Source organism: Carcharodon carcharias, chromosome 22, assembly GCF_017639515.1.
Source record: "Carcharodon carcharias isolate sCarCar2 chromosome 22, sCarCar2.pri, whole genome shotgun sequence".
NCBI lineage: Eukaryota > Metazoa > Chordata > Chondrichthyes > Lamniformes > Lamnidae > Carcharodon > Carcharodon carcharias.
In genome coordinates this window covers 23,997,546-24,019,109 of record NC_054488.1, presented here as the reverse complement: position 1 = coordinate 24,019,109, position 21,564 = coordinate 23,997,546, and the positions used below count along the sequence as shown (strand labels likewise).

General features: G+C 46.4%; 1 protein-coding gene across 1 annotated transcript in view; it reads left to right on the top strand.

Annotated features, from left to right (window-relative positions):
- Positions 1-21,564, top strand: part of fads6 (fatty acid desaturase 6) — a 490,314-nt gene that overhangs the window by 215,063 nt on the left and 253,687 nt on the right. The gene's annotated exons all lie outside the window — the stretch shown is intronic.

Sequence of the window (21,564 nt, the reverse complement as noted above, 5' to 3'; positions counted from 1 at the left end):
TCAGACCGGGTGACTATTCTCAGACTGGGTGACTTTTCTCAGACTGGGTGACTTTTCTCAAACTGTGTGACTTTTCTCGGACAGGTTGACTTTTCTCAGACTGGGTGACTTTTCTCATACTGAGTGATATTTCTCGGACGGGGTGATTATTCTCGGACTGGGTGTCTTTTCTCAGTCTGTGTGACTTTTCTCAGACTGAGTGATTATTCTCAGACTGGGTGACTTTTCTCCGACTTGGTGACTATTCTCAGATTGGGAGACTTTTCTCAGACTGGGTGACTATTCTCAGAATGGGTGACTTTTCTCGGACTGGGTGTCGTTTCTCAGACTGGGTGACTTTTCTCAGACTGGGTGACTATTCTCAGACTGGGTGACTATTCTCAGACAGAGTGACTATTCTCAGACTGGGTGACCTTTCTCAGACACGGTGACTTTTCTTAGACTGGGTAAATTTTCTCGGACTGGGTGACTTTTCTAAGACTGGGTGATTTTTTCGGACAGGGTGAATTTTCTCAGACTGGGTGATTTTTTTCGGACTGGGTGACTTTTCTCGGACTGAGTGATATTTCTCGGACTGGGTGACTATTCTCAGAAAGGGTGACTTTTCTCAGACTGGGTGACTATTTTCAGAGAGGCTGACTTTTCTCAGACTTTGTGACTTTTCTCAAACTGTGTGACTTTTCTCGGACAGGTTGACTTTTATCAGACTGAGTGATATTTCTCGGACGGGGTGATTATTCTCGGACTGGGTGTCTTTTCTCAGTCTGTGTGACTTTTCTCAGACTTAGTGACTATTCTCAGACTGGGTGACTTTTCTCCGACTTGGTGACTATTCTCAGATTGGGTGACATTTCTCAGACTGGGTGACTATTCTCAGACTGGGTGACTTTTCTGGGACTGGGTGATATTTCTCAGACTGGGTGACTATTCTCTGATTGGGTGACTATTCTCAGACTGGGTGACTTTTCTCGGACTGGGTGATATTTCTCAGACTGGGTGACTATTCTCAGACCTGGTGACTCTTCTCAGACTGGGTGACTTTTCTCAGACTGGGTGACTATTCTAAGACTCGCTGACCTTGCCTGGACTGGGTTACTTTTCTGGGACTGGGTGACTTTTCTTCGACTGAGTGACTTTTCTCAGACTGTGTTACTTTTCTCAGACTGAGTGACTTTTCTCCGACTGGCTGACTATTCTCGGACTGGGTGACTTTTCTGAGGCAGTGTGACTATTCTCAGACTAGGTGACTTTTCTCAGACTGGTTGACTTTTCTCCGACTGGCTGACTATTCTCAGGCTGGGTGAATTTTCTCAGACAGGGTGACTTTTCTCGGACTGGGTTACGTTTCTCAGACTGGGTGTTGTTTCTCAGACTGGGTGACTATTCTCTGACTGGGTGAATTTTCTCGGACTGGGTGACTTTTCTCGGAATGAGTGATATTTCTCGGACTGGGTGACTATTCTCGGACTGGGTGACTTTTCTCAGGCTGTTTGACTTTTCTCAGACTGGGTGACATTTGTCAGACTGGTTGACTATTCTCAGACTGGGTGACATTTCTCAGACTGGGTGACATTTCTCAGACTGGGTGACTTTTCTCAGAGAGGGTGACTTTTCTCAGACTGTGTGACTTTTCTCAGACTGAGTGATATTTCTCGGACTGGGTGACCATTTTCGGACTTGGTGACTTTTTTAGGGCTGTGTGACTTTTCTCAGACTGGGTGACTATTCTCAGACAGAGTGACTATTCTCAGACTGGGTGACCTTTCTCAGACACGGTGACTTTTCTTAGACTGGGTAAATTTTCTCGGACTGGGTGACTTTTCTAAGACTGGGTGATTTTTTCGGACAGGGTGAATTTTCTCAGACTGGGTGATTTTTTTCGGACTGGGTGACTTTTCTCGGACTGAGTGATATTTTTCGGACTGGGTGACTATTCTCAGAAAGGGTGACTTTTCTCAGACTGGGTGACTATTTTCAGAGAGGCTGACTTTTCTCAGACTTTGTGACTTTTCTCAAACTGTGTGACTTTTCTCGGACAGGTTGACTTTTATCAGACTGAGTGATATTTCTCGGACGGGGTGATTATTCTCGGACTGGGTGTCTTTTCTCAGTCTGTGTGACTTTTCTCAGACTTAGTGACTATTCTCAGACTGGGTGACTTTTCTCCGACTTGGTGACTATTCTCAGATTGGGTGACTTTTCTCAGACTGGGTGACTATTCTCAGACTGGGTGACTTTTCTGGGACTGGGTGATATTTCTCAGACTGGGTGACTATTCTCTGATTGGGTGACTATTCTCAGACTGGGTGACTTTTCTCGGACTGGGTGATATTTCTCAGACTGGGTGACTATTCTCAGACCTGGTGACTCTTCTCAGACTGGGTGACTTTTCTCAGACTGGGTGACTATTCTAAGACTCGCTGACCTTGCCTGGACTGGGTTACTTTTCTGGGACTGGGTGACTTTTCTTCGACTGAGTGACTTTTCTCAGACTGTGTTACTTTTCTCATACTGAGTGACTTTTCTCCGACTGGCTGACTATTCTCGGACTGGGTGACTTTTCTGAGGCTGTGTGACTATTCTCAGACTAGGTGACTTTTCTCAGACTGGATGACTTTTCTCCGACTGGCTGACTATTCTCAGACTGGCTGAATTTTCTCAGACAGGGTGACTTTTCTCGGACTGGGTTACGTTTCTCAGACTGGGTGTCGTTTCTCAGACTGGGTGACTATTCTCTGACTGGGTGAATTTTCTCGGACTGGGTGACTTTTCTCGGACTGAGTGATATTTCTCAGACTGGGTGACTATTCTCGGACTGGGTGACTTTTCTCAGGCTGTTTGACTTTTCTCAGACTGGGTGAATTTTCTCAGACTGGGTGACATTTGTCAGACTGGTTGACTATTCTCAGACTTGGTGACATTTCTCAGACTGGGTGACATTTCTCAGACTGGGTGACTTTTCTCAGAGAGGGTGACTTTTCTCAGACTGTGTGACTTTTCTCGGACTGAGTGATATTTCTCGGACTGGGTGACCATTTTCGGACTTGGTGACTTTTCTAGGGCTGTGTGACTTTTCTCAGACTGGGTGAGAATTCTCAGACTGAGTTACTTTTCTCAGACTGGGTGACTTTTCTTAGACTGGGTGACTATTCTCAGAGTGGGTGACTTTTCTCAGACTGGGTGACTATTCTCAGAGAGGGTGACTTTTCTCAGATTGGGTGACTATTCTCAGACTGGGTGAATTTTGTCAGACGGGGTGACTTTTCTCAGACTGGCTGACTTTTCTCTGGCTGTGGAACTTTTCTCTGACTGGGTGACTATTCTCAGACCTGGTGACTATTCTCAGACTGGGTGACTTTTCTCAGACTGGGTGACTATTCTAAGACTCGTTGACCTTGCCTGGACTGGGTGACTTTTCTCAGACTGAGTGACTTTTCTCGGACTGGGTGACTTTTCAAGGACTGGGTGACTATTCTCAGACTGGGTGACGTTTCTCAGACTGGGTGACTTTTCTCAGACTGGGTGACTATTCTCAGACTGGGTGACTATTCACAGACAGAGTGACTATTCTCAGACTGGGTGACCTTTCTCAGACACGGTGACTTTTCTCAGACTGGGTAAATTTTCTCGGACTGGGTCACTTTTCTAAGACTGGGTGATTTTTTCGGACAGGGTGAATTTTCTCAGACTGGATGACTTTTTTCCGACTGGGTGACTTTTCTCGGACTGAGTGATATTTCTCGGACTGGGTGACTACTCTCGGACTGGGTGACTTTTCTCAGGCTGTGTGATTTTTCTCAGACTGGGTGACTATTCTCAGATTGGGTGACTTTTCTCAGACTGGGTGACTATTTTCAGAGAGGCTGACTTTACTCAGACTTTGTGACTTTTCTCAAACTGTGTGAATTTTCTCGGACAGGTAGACTTTTCTCAGACTGGGTGACTTTTCTCGGATTGAGTGATATTTCTCGGACGGGGTGATTATTCTCGGACTGGGTGTCTTTTCTCAGTCTGTGTGACATTTCTCAGACTGAGTGACTATTCTCAGACTGGGTGACTTTTCTCCGACTTGGTGACTATTCTCAGATTGGGTGACTTTTCTCAGACTGGGTGACTATTCTCAGACTGGGTGACTTTTCTGGGACTGGGTGATATTTCTCAGACTGGGTGACTATTCTCTGATTGGGTGACTATTCTCAGACTGGGTGACTATTCTCAGACCTGGTGACTCTTCTCAGACTGGGTGACTTTTCTCAGACTGGGTGACTATTCTAAGACTCGCTGACCTTGCCTGGATTGGGTTACTTTTCTGGGACTGGGTGACTTTTCTTCGACTGAGTGACTATTCTCAGACTGTGTTACTTTTCTCAGACCGAGTGACTTTTCTCCGACTGGCTGACTATTCTCGGACTGGGTGACTTTTCTGAGGCTGTGTGACTATTCTCAGACTGGGTGACTTTTCTCAGACTGTGTGACTTTTCTCGGACAGGTTGACTTTTCTCAGACTGAGTGACTTTTCTCGGACTGGGTAATATTTCTCAGACTGGGTGATTATTCTCAGACTTGGTGACTTTTCTCAGACTGTGTGACTTTTCTCAGACTGTGTGACTTTTCTCGGACTGAGTGATATTTCTCGGACTGGGTGACCATTTTCGGACTTGCTGACTTTTCTTAGACCGAGTGACTTTTCTCAGACTGGGTGACTATTCTCAGAGAGGGTGACTTGTCTCAGATTGGGTGACTATTCTCAGACTGGGTGACTTTTCTCAGACTGGCTGACTTTTCTCTGGCTGTGGAACTTTTCTCAGACTGAGTGACTATTCTCTTACTGTGTGACTTTTCTCAGACTGGGTGACTATTCTCTGACTGGGTGACTATTCTCAGACCTGGTGACTATTCTCAGACTGGGTGACTTTTCTCAGACTGGGTGACTATTCTAAGACTGGCTGACCTTGCCTGGAATGGGTGACTTTTCTGGGACTGGGTGACTTTTCTTCGACTGGGTGTCTTTTCTCAGACTGAGAGACTTTTCTCAGACTGAGTGACTTTTTATCGCATTGGGTGACTTTTCAAGGACTGGGTGACTTTTCTCAGACTGGGTAAATTTTCACAGACAGGGTGACTTTTCTCGGACTGGGTGACGTTTCTCAGACTGGGTGACTTTACTCAGACTTGGTGACTATTCTCAGACCAGGTGACCTTTCTCAGACACGGTGACTTTTCTCAGACTGGGTAAATTTTCTCGGACTGGGTGACTTTTCTAAGACTGGGTGATTTTTTCGGACAGGGTGAATTTTCTCAGACTGGGTGACTTTTTTCGGACTGAGTGATATTTCTCGGACTGGGTGACTATTCTCGGACTGGGTGACTTTTCTCAGTCTGTGTGATTTTTCTCAGACTGGGTGACTATTCTCAGATTGGGTGACTTTTCTCAAACTGAGTGATATTTCTCGGACTGGGTGACTATTCTCGGACTGGGTGACTTTTCTCAGGCTGTGTGATTTTACTCAGACTGGGTGACTATTCTCAGATTGGGTGACTTTTCTCAGACTGGGTGACTATTTTCAGAGAGGCTGACTTTTCTCAGACAGGGTGACTATTCTCAGACTGGGTGACTATTCTCAGACTGGGTGACTTTTCTCAGACTGGGTGACTATTCTTCGACTGGGTGACTTTTCTCAGACTGGGTGAGTCTTCTCGGACTGGGTGACTTTTCTCGGACTGGGTGACTACGCTCGGACTGGGTGTATTTTCTCAGGCTGTGTGACTTTTCTCAGACTGGGTGACTATTCTCAGACTTGGTGACTTTTCTCAGACTGGGTGATATTTCTCAGACTGGGTGAATTTTCTCAGACTGGGTGACTATTCTAAGACTCGCTGACCTTGCCTGGATTGGGTTACTTTTCTGGGACTGGGTGACTTTTCTTCGACTGAGTGACTTTTCTCAGACTGTGTTACTTTTCTCAGACTGAGTGACTTTTCTCCGACTGGCTGACTATTCTCGGACTGGGTGACTTTTCTGAGGCTGTGTGACTATTCTCAGACTAGGTGACTTTTCTCAGACTGGATGACTTTTCTCCGACTGGCTGACTATTCTCAGACTGGGTGAATTTTCTCAGACAGGGTGACTTTTCTCGGACTGGGTTACGTTTCTCAGACTGCGTGTCGTTTCTCAGACTGGGTGACTATTCTCTGACTGGGTGAATTTTCTCGGACTGGGTGACTTTTCTCGGACTGAGTGATATTTCTCGGACTGGGTGACTATTCTCGGACTGGGTGACTTTTCTCAGGCTGTTTGACTTTTCTCAGACTGGGTGACTTTTCTCAGACTGGGTGACATTTGTCAGACTGGTTGACTATTCTCAGACTGGGTGACATTTCTCAGACTGGGTGACATTTCTCAGACTGGGTGACTTTTCTCAGAGAGGGTGACTTTTCTCAGACTGTGTGACTTTTCTCAGACTGGGTGAGTTTTCTCGGACTCGGTGACTTTTCTCGGACTGGCTGACTATTCTCAGACTGGGTGACATTTCTCAGACTGGGTGACTTTTCTCAGAGTGAGTGACTTTTCTCAGGCTTTGTGACTTTTCTCAGACTGGGTGACTATTCTCAGAGTGAGTGACTTTTCTCAGGCTGTGTGACATTTCTCAGACTGGGTGACTTTTCTCGGACAGGTTGACTTTTCTCAGACTGAGTGACTTTTCTCGGACTGGGTGATATTTCTCAGACTGGGTGACTATTCTCAGACTTGGTGACTTTTCTCAGAGAGGGTGACTTTTCTCAGACTGTGTGACTTTTCTCGGACTGAGTGATATTTCTCGGACTGGGTGACCATTTTCGGACTTGGTGACTTTTCTAGGGCTGTGTGACTTTTCTCAGACTGGGTGACTATTCTCAGACTGAGTTACTTTTCTCAGACTGGGTGACTTTTCTTAGACTGGGTGACTATTCTCAGAGTGGGTGACTTTTCTCAGACTGGGTGACTATTCTCAGAGAGGGTGACTTTTCTCAGATTGGGTGACTATTCTCAGACTGGGTGAATTTTGTCAGACGGGGTGACTTTTCTCAGACTGGCTGACTTTTCTCTGGCTGTGGAACTTTTCTCTGACTGGGTGACTATTCTCAGACCTGGTGACTATTCTCAGACTGGGTGACTTTTCTCAGACTGGGTGACTATTCTAAGACTCGTTGACCTTGCCTGGACTGGGTGACTTTTCTCAGACTGAGTGACTTTTCTCGGACTGGGTGACTTTTCAAGGACTGGGTGACTATTCTCAGACTGGGTGACGTTTCTCAGACTGGGTGACTTTTCTCAGACTGGGTGACTATTCTCAGACTGGGTGACTATTCACAGACAGAGTGACTATTCTCAGACTGGGTGACCTTTCTCAGACACGGTGACTTTTCTCAGACTGGGTAAATTTTCTCGGACTGGGTCACTTTTCTAAGACTGGGTGATTTTTTCGGACAGGGTGAATTTTCTCAGACTGGATGACTTTTTTCCGACTGGGTGACTTTTCTCGGACTGAGTGATATTTCTCGGACTGGGTGACTATTCTCGGACTGGGTGACTTTTCTCAGGCTGTGTGATTTTTCTCAGACTGGGTGACTATTCTCAGACTGGGTGACTTTTCTTCGACTGGGTGACTATTCTCAGACTGGGTGACTATTCTCAGACTGGGTGACTTTTATCAGACTGGGTGACTATTCTCAGACAGGGTGACTATTCTCAGACAGGGTGACGTGTCTCAGGCTGGGTGACTTTTCTCAGACAGTGTGAATTTTCTCAGACTGGGTGACAATTCTCAGACTGGGTGACAATTCTCAGACTGGGTGACTATTCTCAGACTGGGTGACCATTCTCAGACAGGGTGACTATTCTCAGACTGGGTGTCTTTTCTCAGACTGGGTCACTTTTCTCAGACTGGCTGACTTTGCCTGGACGAGGTGTCTTTTCTGGGACTGCTTGACTTTTCTCAGACTGGTTTACTATTCTCAGACTGGGTGACTTTTCTCAGCCTGGTTGACTTTTCTCAGACTGGGTGACTATTCTCAGACTGGCTGATTATTCTCAGACTGGGTTACTTTTCTCAGACTGAGTGACTTTTCTCAGACTGGGTGACTTTTCTCTGGCTGTTTGAACTATCCCATACTGGGTGACCTTTTCAGGGCTCGTTGACCTTTTTCGGGCTGTTTGAACTTTTCTTGGCTGGTTGATCTTTTTCGGGCTTGGTGATCTTTCTGGATTGCGTGGCATTTTTCGGGCTGGGTGACCTTTCCGGACTGGGTGACTTTTCTCAGACTGGGTGAAATTTCTCAGACTGGGTGACATTTCTCAGACTGGGCGACTTTTCTCAAGCTGGGTGACTTTTCTCAGGCTGTGTGAGCTTTCTCAGACTGGGTGATTATTCTGAGACTGGGTGACTTTTCTCAGACTGTGTGACATTTCTCAGGCTGGGTGACTTTTCTCAGACTGGGTGACATTTCTCAGACTGGGCGACTATTCTCAGACTGGGTGACATTTCTCAGGCTGGGTGACTTTTCTCAGACTGTGTGACTTTCCTAAGACTGGGTGACTTTTCTCAGACTGTGTGACTTTTCTCGTACAGGGTGACCTTTCTCACACTCTGTGACTTTTCTCGGACTGGGTGACTTTTCTGGGACAGGGTGACTATTCTCAGACTTGGTGACTTTTCTCGGACTGGGTGACTTTTCTCAAACTGGGTGACTTTTCTCGGACTGGGTGATATTTCTCGGACTGGCTGACTATTCTCAGACTGGGTGACATTTCTCAGACTGGGTGACTTTGCTCAGACTTTGTGACTTTTCTCAGACTGTGTGACTTTTCTCGGACAGGTTGACTTTTCTCAGACTGAGTGACTTTTCTCGTACTGGGTGATATTTCTCAGACTGGGTGACTATTCTCAGACTTGGTGACTTTTCTCAGACTGTGTGACTTTTCTCAGACTGTGTGACTTTTCTCGGACTGAGTGATATTTCTCGGACTGGGTGACCATTTTCGGACTTGGTGACTTTTCTCGGGCTGTGTGACTTTCTCAGACTGGGTGACTATTCTCAGACTGAGTGACATTTCTCAGACTGGATGACTTTTCTTAGACCGAGTGACTTTTCTCAGACTGGGTGACTATTCTCAGAGAGGGTGACTTTTCTCAGATTGGGTGACTATTCTCAGACTGGGTGACTTTTCTCAGACTGGCTGACTTTTCTCTGGCTGTGGAACTTTTCTCAGACTGAGTGACTATTCTCTTACTGTGTGACTTTTCTCAGACTGGGTGACTATTCTCTGACTGGGTGACTATTCTCAGACCTGGTGACTATTCTCAGACTGGGTGACTTTTCTCAGTCTGGGTGACTATTCTAAGACTGGCTGACCTTGCCTGGACTGGGTGACTTTTCTGGGACTGGGTGACTTTTCTTCGACTGGGTGTCTTTTCTCAGACTGAGAGACTTTTCTCAGACTGAGTGACTTTTTATCGGATTGGGTGACTTTTCAAGGACTGGGTGACTTTTCTCAGACTGGGTGAATTTTCACAGACAGGGTGACTTTTCTCGGACTGGGTGACGTTTCTCAGACTGGGTGACTTTACTCAGACTTGGTGACTATTCTCAGACTGGGTGACCTTTCTCAGACACGGTGACTTTTCTCAGACTGGGTAAATTTTCTCGGACTGGGTGACTTTTCTAAGACTGGGTGATTTTTTCGGACAGGGTGAATTTTCTCAGACTGGGTGACTTTTTTCGGACTGAGTGATATTTCTCGGACTGGGTGACTATTCTCGGACTGGGTGACTTTTCTCAGTCTGTGTGATTTTTCTCAGACTGGGTGACTATTCTCAGATTGGGTGACTTTTCTCAGACTGAGTGATATTTCTCGGACTGGGTGACTATTCTCGGACTGGGTGACTTTTCTCAGGCTGTGTGATTTTACTCAGACTGGGTGACTATTCTCAGATTGGGTGACTTTTCTCAGACTGGGTGACTATTTTCAGAGTGGCTGACTTTTCTCAGACTTTGTGACTTTTCTCAAACTGTGTGACTTTTCTCGGACATGTTGACTTTTCTCAGACTGGATGACTTTTCGCGGACTGAGTGATATTTCTCGGACGGGGTGATTATTCTCGGACTGGGTGTCTTTTTTCAGTCTGTGTGACTTTTCTCAGACTGAGTGACTATTCTCAGACTGGGTGACCTTTCTCCGACTTGGTGACTATTCTCAGATTGGGTGACTTTTCTCAGACTGGGTGACTATTCTCAGACTGGGTGACTTTTCTCAGACAGGTTGTCTGTTCTCAGACTGGGTGACTCTTCTCAGACATGGTGACGTTTCTCAGACTGGGTGACAATTCTCAGACAGTGTGACTTTTCTCACACTGGGTGACTTTTCTCAGACAGGGTGAATTTTCTCGGACTGGCTGACTTTTCTCAGACTGGGTGACTTTTCTCGGACTGGGTGACTTTTCGCGGACTGAGTGATATTTTTCGGACTGGGTGACTATTCTCGGACTGTGTGACTTTTCTCAGGCTGTGTGACTTCTCTCAGACTGTGTGACTATTCTCAGATTGGCTGACTTCTCTCAGACTGGGTGACTATTCTCAGAGAGGGTGACCTTTCTCAGACTGGGTGACTATTCTCAGACTGGGTGACCTTTTTCTCATACGGAGTGACTTTTCTCAGACTGGCTGAATTTTCTCAGGCTGTGGGACTTTTCACAGACTGGGTGACTATTCTCAGACTGTATAACTTTTCTCAGACAGGGTGAATATTCTCAGACTGGGTGACTATTCTCAGACTGTGTGACTATTCTCAGACTGGGTGACTTTTCTCAGACTGGGAGACTATTCTCAGACATGCTGACCTTGCCGGACTGGGTGACTTTCCTGGGACGGGGTGACATTTCTTCGACTGGGTGACTATTTTGGTCTGGGTGACTTTTCTCATGCTGTGTGACTATTTTCAGACTGGGTGACTATTCTCAGACTGGCTGACTATTCTCAGACCGTGTGAATATTCTCGGACTGGGTGACTTTTCTCGGACTGAGTGACTTTTCTTAGACTGGGTGACTTTTTTCGGACAGGGTGAATTTTCTCAGACTGGGTGACTTTTCTCGTACTGGGTGACTTTTCTCGGACTGAGTGATATTTCTCGGACTGGGTGACTATTCTCGGACTGGCTGATTTTACCTGGACTGGGTGACTTTTCTTGGACTGGCTGACTTTTCTCGGACTGGTTGACTTTTTTCGGACGGGTTGATTATTCTCGGACTTGGTGTCTTTTCTCAGGCTGTGTGACTTTTCTCAGACTGGGTGACTATTCTCAGACTGGGTGACTTTTCTCAGACTGGGTGACTATTCTCAGGCTGGGTGACTTTTCTCAGACTGGGTGACTAATCTCAGACTGGATGACTTTTCTCAGACTGGGTGACTTTGCCTGGACTTTGTGACTTTTCTGGGACTGGGTGACTTTTCTCAGACAATGTGACTATTCTCAGACTGGGTGAATTTTCTCAGAAAGAGAGACGTTTCTCAGACTGGGTGACTTTTCTCAGACTGGGTGACATTTGTCAGACTGGTTGACTATTCTCAGACTGGGTGACATTTCTCAGACTGGGTGACATTTCTCAGACTGGGTGACTTTTCTCAGAGAGGGTGACTTTTCTCAGACTGTGTGATTTTTCTCAGATTGGGTGAGTTTTCTCGGACTGGGTGACTTTTCTCGGACTAGCTGACTATTCTCAGACTGGGTGACATTTCTCAGACTGGGTGACATTTCTCAGACTGGGTGACTTTTCTCAGAGAGGGTGACTTTTCTCAGGCTTTGTGACTTTTCTCAGACTGGGTGACTATTCTCAGAGTGAGTGACTTTTCTCAGGCTGTGTGACATTTCTCAGACTGGGTGACTTTTCTCGGACAGGTTGACTTTTCTCAGACTGAGTGACTTTTCTCGGACTGGGTGATATTTCTCAGACTGGATGACTATTCTCAGACTTGGTGACTTTTCTCAAACTGTGTGACTTTTCTCAGACTGTGTGACTTTTCTCGGACTACGTGATATTTCTCGGACTGGGTGACCATTTTCGGACTTGGTGACTTTTCTCGGGCTGTGTGACTTTTCTCAGACTGGGTGACTATTCTCAGACTGAGTTAGTTTTCTCAGACTGGGTGACTTTTCTTAGACTGGGTGACTATTCTCAGAGTGGGTGACTTTTCACAGATTGGGTGACTATTCTCAGAGAGGGTGACTTTTCTCAGATTGGGTGACTATTCTCAGACTGGGTGAATTTTGTCAGAAGGGGTGACTTTTCTCAGACTGGCTGACTTTTCTCTGGCTGTGAAACTTTTCTCTGACTGGGTGACTATTCTCAGACCCGGTGACTATTCTCAGACTGGGTGACTTTTCTCAGACTGGGTGACTATTCTAAGACTCGTTGACCTTGCCTGGACTGGGTGACTTTTCTGGGACTGGGTGACTTTTCTTCGACTGGGTGTCTTTTCTCAGACTGAGTGACTTTTCTCGGACTGGGTGACTTTTCAAGGACTGGGTGACTATTCTCAGACTGGGTGACTTTTCTCAGTCTGGGTGAATTTTCACAGACAGGGTGACTTTTCTCGGACTGGGTGACGTTTCTCAGACTGGGTGACTTTTCTCAGACTGGGTGACTATTCTCAGACTGGGTGACTATTCTCAGACAGAGTGACTATTGTCAGACTGGGTGACCTTTCTCAGACACGGTGACTTTTCTCAGACTGGGTAAATTTTCTCGGACTGGGGGACTTTTCTAAGACTGGATGATGTTTTCGGACAGGGTGAATTTTCTAAGACTGGGTGACTTTTTTCGGACTGGGTGACTTTTCTCGGACTGAGTGATATTTCTCGGACTGGGTGACTATTCTCGGACTGGGTGACTTTTCTCAGGCTGTGTGATTTTTCTCAGACTGGGTGACTATTCTCAGATTGGGTGACTTTTCTCAGACTGGGTGACTATTTTCAGAGAGGCTGACTTTTCTCAGACTTTGTGACTTTTCTCAAACTGTGTGACTTTTCTCGGACAGGTTGACTTTTCTCAGACTGGGTGACTTTTCTCAGACTGAGTGATATTTCTCGGACGGGGTGACTATTCTCAGACTGGGTGACTTTTCTCCGACTTGGTGACTATTCTCAGATTGGGTGACTTTTCTCAGACTGGGTAACTATTCTCAGACTGGGTGACTATTCTCAGACAGAGTGACTATTCTCAGACTGGGTGACCTTTCTCAGACACGGTGACTTTTCTCAGACTGGGTAAATTTTCTCGGACTGGGTGACTTTTCTAAGACTGGGTGATTTTTTCGGACAGGGTGAATTTTCTCAGACTAGGTGACTTTTTTCGGACCGGGTGACTATTCTCAGACTGGGTGACTTTTCTCAGACTGGGTGACTATTCTCAGGCTGGGTGACTTTTCTCAGACTGGGTGACTATTCTCAGACTGGGCGAATTTTCTCAGACTAGGTGACTTTTTTCGGACCGGGTGACTATTCTCAGACTGGGTGACTTTTCTCAGACTGGGTGACTAATCTCAGACTGGGTGACTTTTCTCAGACTGGGTGACTTTGCCTGGACTGGGTGACTTTTCTGGGACTGGGTGACTTTTCTCAGATAATGTGACTATTCTCAGACTGGGTGAATTTTCTCAGAAAGAGAGACGTTTCTCAGACTGGGTGACTTTTCTCAGACTGAGTGACATTTGTCAGACTGGTTGACTATTCTCAGACTGGGTGACATTTCTCAGACTGGGTGACATTTCTCAGACTGGGTGACTTTTCTCAGAGAGGGTGACTTTTCTCAGACTGTGTGATTTTTCTCAGACTGGGTGAGGTTTCTCGGACATGGGTGACTTTTCTCGGACTGGCTGACTATTCTCAGACTGGGTGACATTTCTCAGACTGGGTGACTATTCTCAGTCTGGGTGACTATTCTCAGACTGAGTGACTATTGTCAAACTGGGTGACTTTTCTCCGACTTGATGACTATGCTCAGATTGGGTGACTTTTCTCAGACTGGGTGACTATTCTCAGACTGGGTGACTTTTCTCAGATTGTGTGACTTTTCTCAGACTGGGTAAATTTTCTCGGACTGGGTGACTTTTCTAAGACTGGGTGATTTTTTCGGACAGGGTGAATTTTCTCAGACTAGGTGACTTTTTTCGGACCGGGTGACTATTCTCAGACTGGGTGACTTTTCTCAGACTGGGTGACTATTCTCAGGCTGGGTGACTTTTCTCAGACTGGGTGACTATTCTCAGACTGGGCGAATTTTCTCAGACTAGGTGACTTTTTTCGGACCGGGTGACTATTCTCAGACTGGGTGACTTTTCTCAGACTGGGTGACTAATCTCAGACTGGGTGACTTTTCTCAGACTGGGTGACTTTGCCTGGACTGGGTGACTTTTCTGGGACTGGGTGACTTTTCTCAGATAATGTGACTATTCTCAGACTGGGTGAATTTTCTCAGAAAGAGAGACGTTTCTCAGACTGGGTGACTTTTCTCAGACTGAGTGACATTTGTCAGACTGGTTGACTATTCTCAGACTGGGTGACATTTCTCAGACTGGGTGACATTTCTCAGACTGGGTGACTTTTCTCAGAGAGGGTGACTTTTCTCAGACTGTGTGATTTTTCTCAGACTGGGTGAGTTTTCTCGGACATGGGTGACTTTTCTCGGACTGGCTGACTATTCTCAGACTGGGTGACATTTCTCAGACTGGGTGACTATTCTCAGTCTGGGTGACTATTCTCAGACTGAGTGACTATTGTCAAACTGGGTGACTTTTCTCCGACTTGATGACTATGCTCAGATTGGGTGACTTTTCTCAGACTGGGTGACTATTCTCAAACTGGGTGACTTTTCTGGGACTGGGTGATATTTCTCAGACTGGGTGACTATTCTCTGATTGGGTGACTATTCTCAGACGGGGTGACTTTTCTCAGACTGGCTGACTTTTCTCAGGCTGTGTGACTTTTCTCAGACTGGGTGACTATTCTCTGGGTTCATGTTCTCAGACAGGGTGACTATTCTCAGATTGGGTGACCATTCTCAGACCAGGTGACTATTCTCAGACTGGGTGTCTTTTCTCAGACTGGGTCACTTTTCTCAGACTGGCTGACTTTGCCTGGACTAGGTGACTTTTCTGGGACTGCGTGACTTTTCTCAGACTCGTTGACTATTCTCAGACTGGGTGACCTTTCTCAGCCTGGTTGACTTTTCTCAGACTGGGTGACTTTTCTCAGCCTGGTTGACTTTTCTCAGACTGGGTGACTTTTCTCAGCCTGGTTGACTTTTCTCAGACGGGGTGACTTTTCTCAGCCTGGTTGACTTTTCTCAGACTGGGTGACTATTCTCAGACAGGGTGACTATTCTCAGACTGGGTGACTTTTCTCAGACTAGGTGACTTTTCTCTGGCTGTTCGAACTATCCCTTACTGGTTGACCTTTTCAGGGCTTGTTAACTTTTTTCGGGCTGTTTGACCCTTTCTTGGCTGGTTTATCTTTTTCGGGCTGGGTGACCTTTCCGGACTGGGTGACTTTTCTGGGACTGGGTGACTTTTCTTGGACTGGGTGACTTTTCTCAGACAGGGTGACTATTCTCAGACAGGGTGACTTTTCTCAGACAGGTTGACGTGTCTCAGGCTATGTGACTTTTCTCAGACAGTGTGAATTTTCTCAGACTGGGTGAATATTCTCAGACTGGGTGACTATTCTCAGACAGGGTGACTATTCTCAGACTGGGTGACCATTCTCAGACCGGGTGACTATTCTCAGACTGGGTGTCTTTTCTCAGACTGGGTGACTATTCTCAGACAATCTGATTATTCTCAGACTGGGTTACTTTTCTCAGACTGGGTGACATTTCTCTGGCTGTTTGAACTATCCCATACTGGGTGACCTTTTCAGGGCTCGTTGACTTTTTTCGGGCTGTTTGAACTTTTCTTGGCTGGTTGATCTTTTTCTGGATTGGGTGGTATTTTTCGGGCTGGGTGACCTTTCCGGACTGGGTGACTTTTCTCAGACTGGGTGAAATTTCTCAGACTGGGTGACATTTCTCAGACTGGGCGACTTTTCTCAAGCTGGGTGACTTTTCTCAGGCTGTGTGAGCTTTCTCAGACTGGGTGATTATTCTGAGACTGGGTGACTTTTCTCAGACTGGGTGACATTTCTCAGGCTGGGTGACTTTTCTCAGACTGGGTGACATTTCTCAGACTGGGCGACTATTCTCAGACAGGGTGACATTTCTCAGGCTGGGTGACTTTTCTCAGACTGGGTGACTTTTCTAAGACTGGGTGACTTTTCTCAGACTGGGTGACTTTTCTCGTACAGGGTGACTTTTCTCACACTCTGTGACTTTTCTCGGACTGGGTGACTTTTCTGGGACAGGGTGACTATTCTCAGACTTGGTGACTTTTCTCGGACTGGGTGACTTTTCTCAGACTGGGTGACTATTCTCAGACTGGGTGACTTTTCTCGGACTGGGTGACTTTTCTCAGACTGTGTGACTTTTCTGAGACAAGGTGACTTTTCTCGGACTGGGTGATATTTCTCGGACTGGGTGACCATTCTCGGACTTGGTGACTTTTCTCAGGCTGTGTGACTTTTCTCAGGTAGCGTGACTTTTCTCAGACTGTGTGAATTTTCTCAGACTGTGTGACTTTTCTCGGACAGGGAGACTTTTCTCAGACTGTGTGACTTTTCTCGGACTGGGTGACTTTTCTCAGGCTGTGTGACTTTTCTCAGACTGTGTGACATTTCTCAGACTGGGTGACTTTTCTCAGACTGTGTGATTATTCTCTGGCTGTGTGACCTTTCTCAGACTGAGTGTCGATTCGCAGACTGGGTGTCTTTTCTCAGACTGGGTGACTTTTCTCAGACAGGGTGAATTTTCTCGGACTGGGTGACTTTTCTCGGACCGGGTGATATTTCTCAGACTGGGTGACTTTTCTCAGACTGGGTGACTATTCTCAGACAGGCTGACTTTTCGCAGACTGGGTGACTATTCTCAGACTGGGTGACTATTATCAGATGGGGTGACTTTTCTCAGACTGTGTGACTTTTCTCAGACTGGGTGACTTTTCTCAGACTGGGTGACTCTTCTCACACAGGGTGACTATTCTCAGACTGGGTGACCATTCTCAGAATGGGTGACTATTCTCAGACTGGGTGACTTTTCTCAGGCTGGGTAACTTTTCTCATACTGGGTGACTATTCTCAGACTGGGTGACTATTCTCAGACCGCGTGACTATTCACAGACTGGGTGATTTTTCTGAGACTGTGTGACTTTTCTCAGACTGAGTGACTTTTCTCGGACAGGTTGACTTTTCTCAGACTGGGTGACTTTTCTCGGACTGAGTGATATTTCTCGGACGGGGTGATTATTCTCGGACTGGGTGTCTTTTCTCAGTCTGTGTGACTTTTCTCAGACTGAGTGACTATTCTCAGACTGGGTGACTTTTCTCCGACTTGGTGACTATTCTCAGATTGTGTGACTTTTCTCAGACTGGGTGACTATTCTCAAACTGGGTGACTTTTCTGGGACTGGGTGATATTTCTCAGACTGGGTGACTATTCTCTGATTGGGTGACTATTCTCAGACCTGGTGACTCTTCTCAGACTGGGTGACTTTTCTCAGACTGGGTGACTATTCTAAGACTCGCTGACATTGCCTGGACTGGGTTACTTTTCTGGGACTGGGTGACTTTTCTTCGACTGAGTGACTTTTCTCAGTCTGTGTTACTGTTCTCAGACTGAGTGACTTTTCTCCGACTGGCTGACTATTCTCAGACTGGGTGACTTTTCTGAGGCTGTGTGACTATTCTCAGACTGGGTGACTTTTCTCAGACTGGATGACTTTTCTCCGACTGGCTGACTATTCTCAGACTGGGTGACTTTTCTCAGACTGGGTGACATTTCTCAGACTGGGTGACTATTCTCAGACTTGGTGACATTTCTCAGACTGGGTGACTTTTCTCAGAGAGGGTGACTTTTCTCTGAATGTGTGACTTTTCTCAGACTGGGTTACTTTTCTCGGACTGGGTGATATTTCTCGGACTGGGTGACCATTCTCGGACTTGGTGACTATTCTCAGACTGGGTGACTTTACTCCGACTGAGTGACTATTCTCAGACTGAGTGACTATTCTCAGACTGGGTGACTAATCTCAGACTGGGTCACTTTTCTCAGACTGGGTGACTTTTCTGGGACTGGGTGTCTTTTCTCAGACAATGTGACTATTCTCAGACTGGGTGACTTTTCTCAGACTGGGTGATATTGCTCGGACTGGCTGACTATTCTAAGACTCGCTGACCTTGCCTGGACTGGGTGACTTTTCTTCGACTGGGTGACTTTTCTCAGACTGAGTGACTTTTCTCCGACTGGGTGCCTTTTCACGGACTGGGTGACTATTCTGGGACTGGGTGACTTTTCTCAGGCTGTGTGACTATTCTCAGACTGTGTGACTATTCTCAGACTGGGTGACTATTCTCAGACAGAGTGACTATTCTCAGACTGGGTGAATTTTCTCGGACAGGTTGACTTTTCTCGGACTGGGTGACTTTTCTCAGATGGGTGACTTTTCTCAGACTGGGTGACTATTCTCAGACTGGGTGACTATTCTCAGACAGAGTGACTATTCTCAGACTGGGTGAATTTTCTCGGATTGGGTGACTTTTCTCGGACTGAGAGATATTTTTCAGACTGGGTGACTATTCTCCGACTGGATGACTTTTCTCAGGCTGTTTGACATTTCTCAGACTGGGTGACTATTCTCAGACTGGGTGACTATTTTCACAGAGGCTAACTTTTCTCAGACAGGGTGACTATTCTCAGACAGGGTGACTATTCTCAGACTGGGTGACTATTCTCAGGCTGAGTGACTTTTCTCAGACTGGGTGACTATTCTCAGGCTGGCTGATTTTACATGGACTGGGTGACTTTTCTGGGAATGGGTGACTTTTCTTCGACTGGGTGCCTTTTCTCAGACTAAGTGACTTTTCTCGGACTGGGTGACTCTTCTCGGACTGGGTGACTTTTCTCGGACTGGGTGACTATTCTCGGACTGGGTGTATTTTCTCAGGCTGTGTGACTTTTCTCAGACTGGGTGACTATTCTCAGACTGGGTGACTATTTGCAGAGAGGCTGACTTTTCTCAGACAGGGTGATTATTCTCAGACAGGGTGACTATTCTCAGACCTGGTGACTATTATCAGACTGGGTGACTATTCTCAGACTGGTTGAGTTTTCTCAGACTGGGTGACTATTCTCAGGCTGGCTGATTTTACCTGGACTGGGTGACTTTTCTGGGACCGGGTGTCAATTCTTCGACTGGGTGACTTTTCTCAGACTAAGTGACTTTTCTTGGACTGGGTGGCTCTTCTCGGACTGGGTGACTTTTCTCGGACTGGGTGACTATTCTCGGACTGGGCGTATTTTCTCAGGTTGTGTGACTTTTCTCAGACTGGGTGACTATTCTCAGACTGGGTGACTTTTCTCCGACTGGGTGACTATTCTCAGACTGGGTGACTATTCTCAGACTGGGTGACTTTTATCAGACTGGGTGACTATTCTCAGACTGGGTGACTATTCTCAGACTGGGTGACTTTTATCAGACTGGGTGACTATTCTCAGACTGGGTGACTTTTCTCAGACAAGGTGACTTTTTTCAGAATGTCTGACTTTTCTCAGGCTTTGTGACTAATCTCAGACTGGGTGACTATTCTCAGACTGGGTGACTATTCTCAGACTGGGTGACTATTCTCAGCCCAGGTGACTATTCTAAGACAGGGTGACTTTTCTCAGACTGGGTGACTATTCTAAGACTGGGTGACTTTTCTCAGACTGGGTGACTTTTCTGTGACTGGGTGACTTTTCTCAGACAATGTGACTATTCTCAGACTGGGTGACTTTTCTCAGACAGGGTGATGTTTCTCAGACTGGGTGACTTTTCTCAGACTGGGTGACATTTCTCAGACTGGGTGACTATTCTCAGACTTGGTGACATTTCTCAGACTGGGTGACTTTTCTCAGACTGGGTGACTTTTCTGGGACTGGGTGTCTTTTCTCAGACAATGTGACTATTCTCAGACTGGGTGACTTTTCTCAGACTGGGTGATATTGCTCGGACTGGCTGACTATTCTAAGACTCGCTGACCTTGCCTGGACTGGGTGACTTTTCTTCGACTGGGTGACTTTTCTCAGAATGAGTGACTTTTCTCTGACTGGGTGCCTTTTCACGGACTGGGTGACTATTCTCGGACTGGGTGACTTTTCTCAGGCTGGGTGACTATTCTCAGACTGTGTGACTATTCTCAGACTGGGTGACTATTCTCAGACAGAGTGAGTATTCTCAGACTGGGTGAATTTTCTCGGATTGGGTGACTTTTCTCGGACTGAGTGATATTTTACGGACTGGGTGACTATTCTCGGACTGGATGACTTTTCTCAGGCTGTTTGACTTTTCTCAGACTGGGTGACTATTCTCAGACTGGGTGACTATTTTCAGAGAGGCTGACTTTTCTCAGACAGGGTGACTATTCTCAGACAGGGTGACTATTCTCAGACTGGGTGACTATTCTCAGACTGGGTGACTTTTCTCAGACTGGGTGACTATTCTCAGGCTGGCTGATTTTACCTGGACTGAGTGACTTTTCTGGGACTGGGTGACTTTTCTTCGACTGGGTGACTTTTCTCAGACTAAGTGACTTTTCTTGGACTGGGTGACTCTTCTCGGACTGGGTGACTTTTCTCGGACTGGGTGACTATTCTCGGACTGGGTGTATTTTCTCAGGCTGTGTGACTTTTCTCAGACTGGGTGACTATTCTCAGACTGGGTGACTTTTCTCCGACTGGGTGACTATTCTCAGACTGGGTGACTTTTCTCCGACTGGGTGACTTTTATCAGACTGGGTGACTATTCTCAGACTGGGTGACTTTTCTCAGACTGGGTGACTTTTATCAGACTGGGTGACTATTCTCAGACTGGGTGACTATTCTCAGACTGGGTGACTATTCTCAGCCCAGGTGACTATTCTAAGACAGTGTGACTTTTCTCAGACTGGGTGACTATTCTAAGACTGGGTGACTTTTCTCAGACTGGGTGACTTTTCTGTGACTGGGTGACTTTTCTCAGACAATGTGACTATTCTCAGACTGGGTGACTTTTCTCAGACAGGGTGATGTTTCTCAGACTGGGTGACTTTTCTCAGACTGGGTGACTATTCTCAGACTTGGTGACATTTCTCAGACTGGGTGACTTTTCTCAGACTGGGTGACTTTTCTGGGACTGGGTGTCTTTTCTCAGACAATGTGACTATTCTCAGACTGGGTGACTTTTCTCAGACTGGGTGATATTGCTCGGACTGGCTGACTATTCTAAGACTCGCTGACCTTGCCTGGACTGGGTGACTTTTCTTCGACTGGGTGACTTTTCTCAGACTGAGTGACTTTTCTCTGACTGGGTGCCTTTTCACGGACTGGGTGACTATTCTCTGACTGGGTGACTTTTCTCAGGCTGGGTGA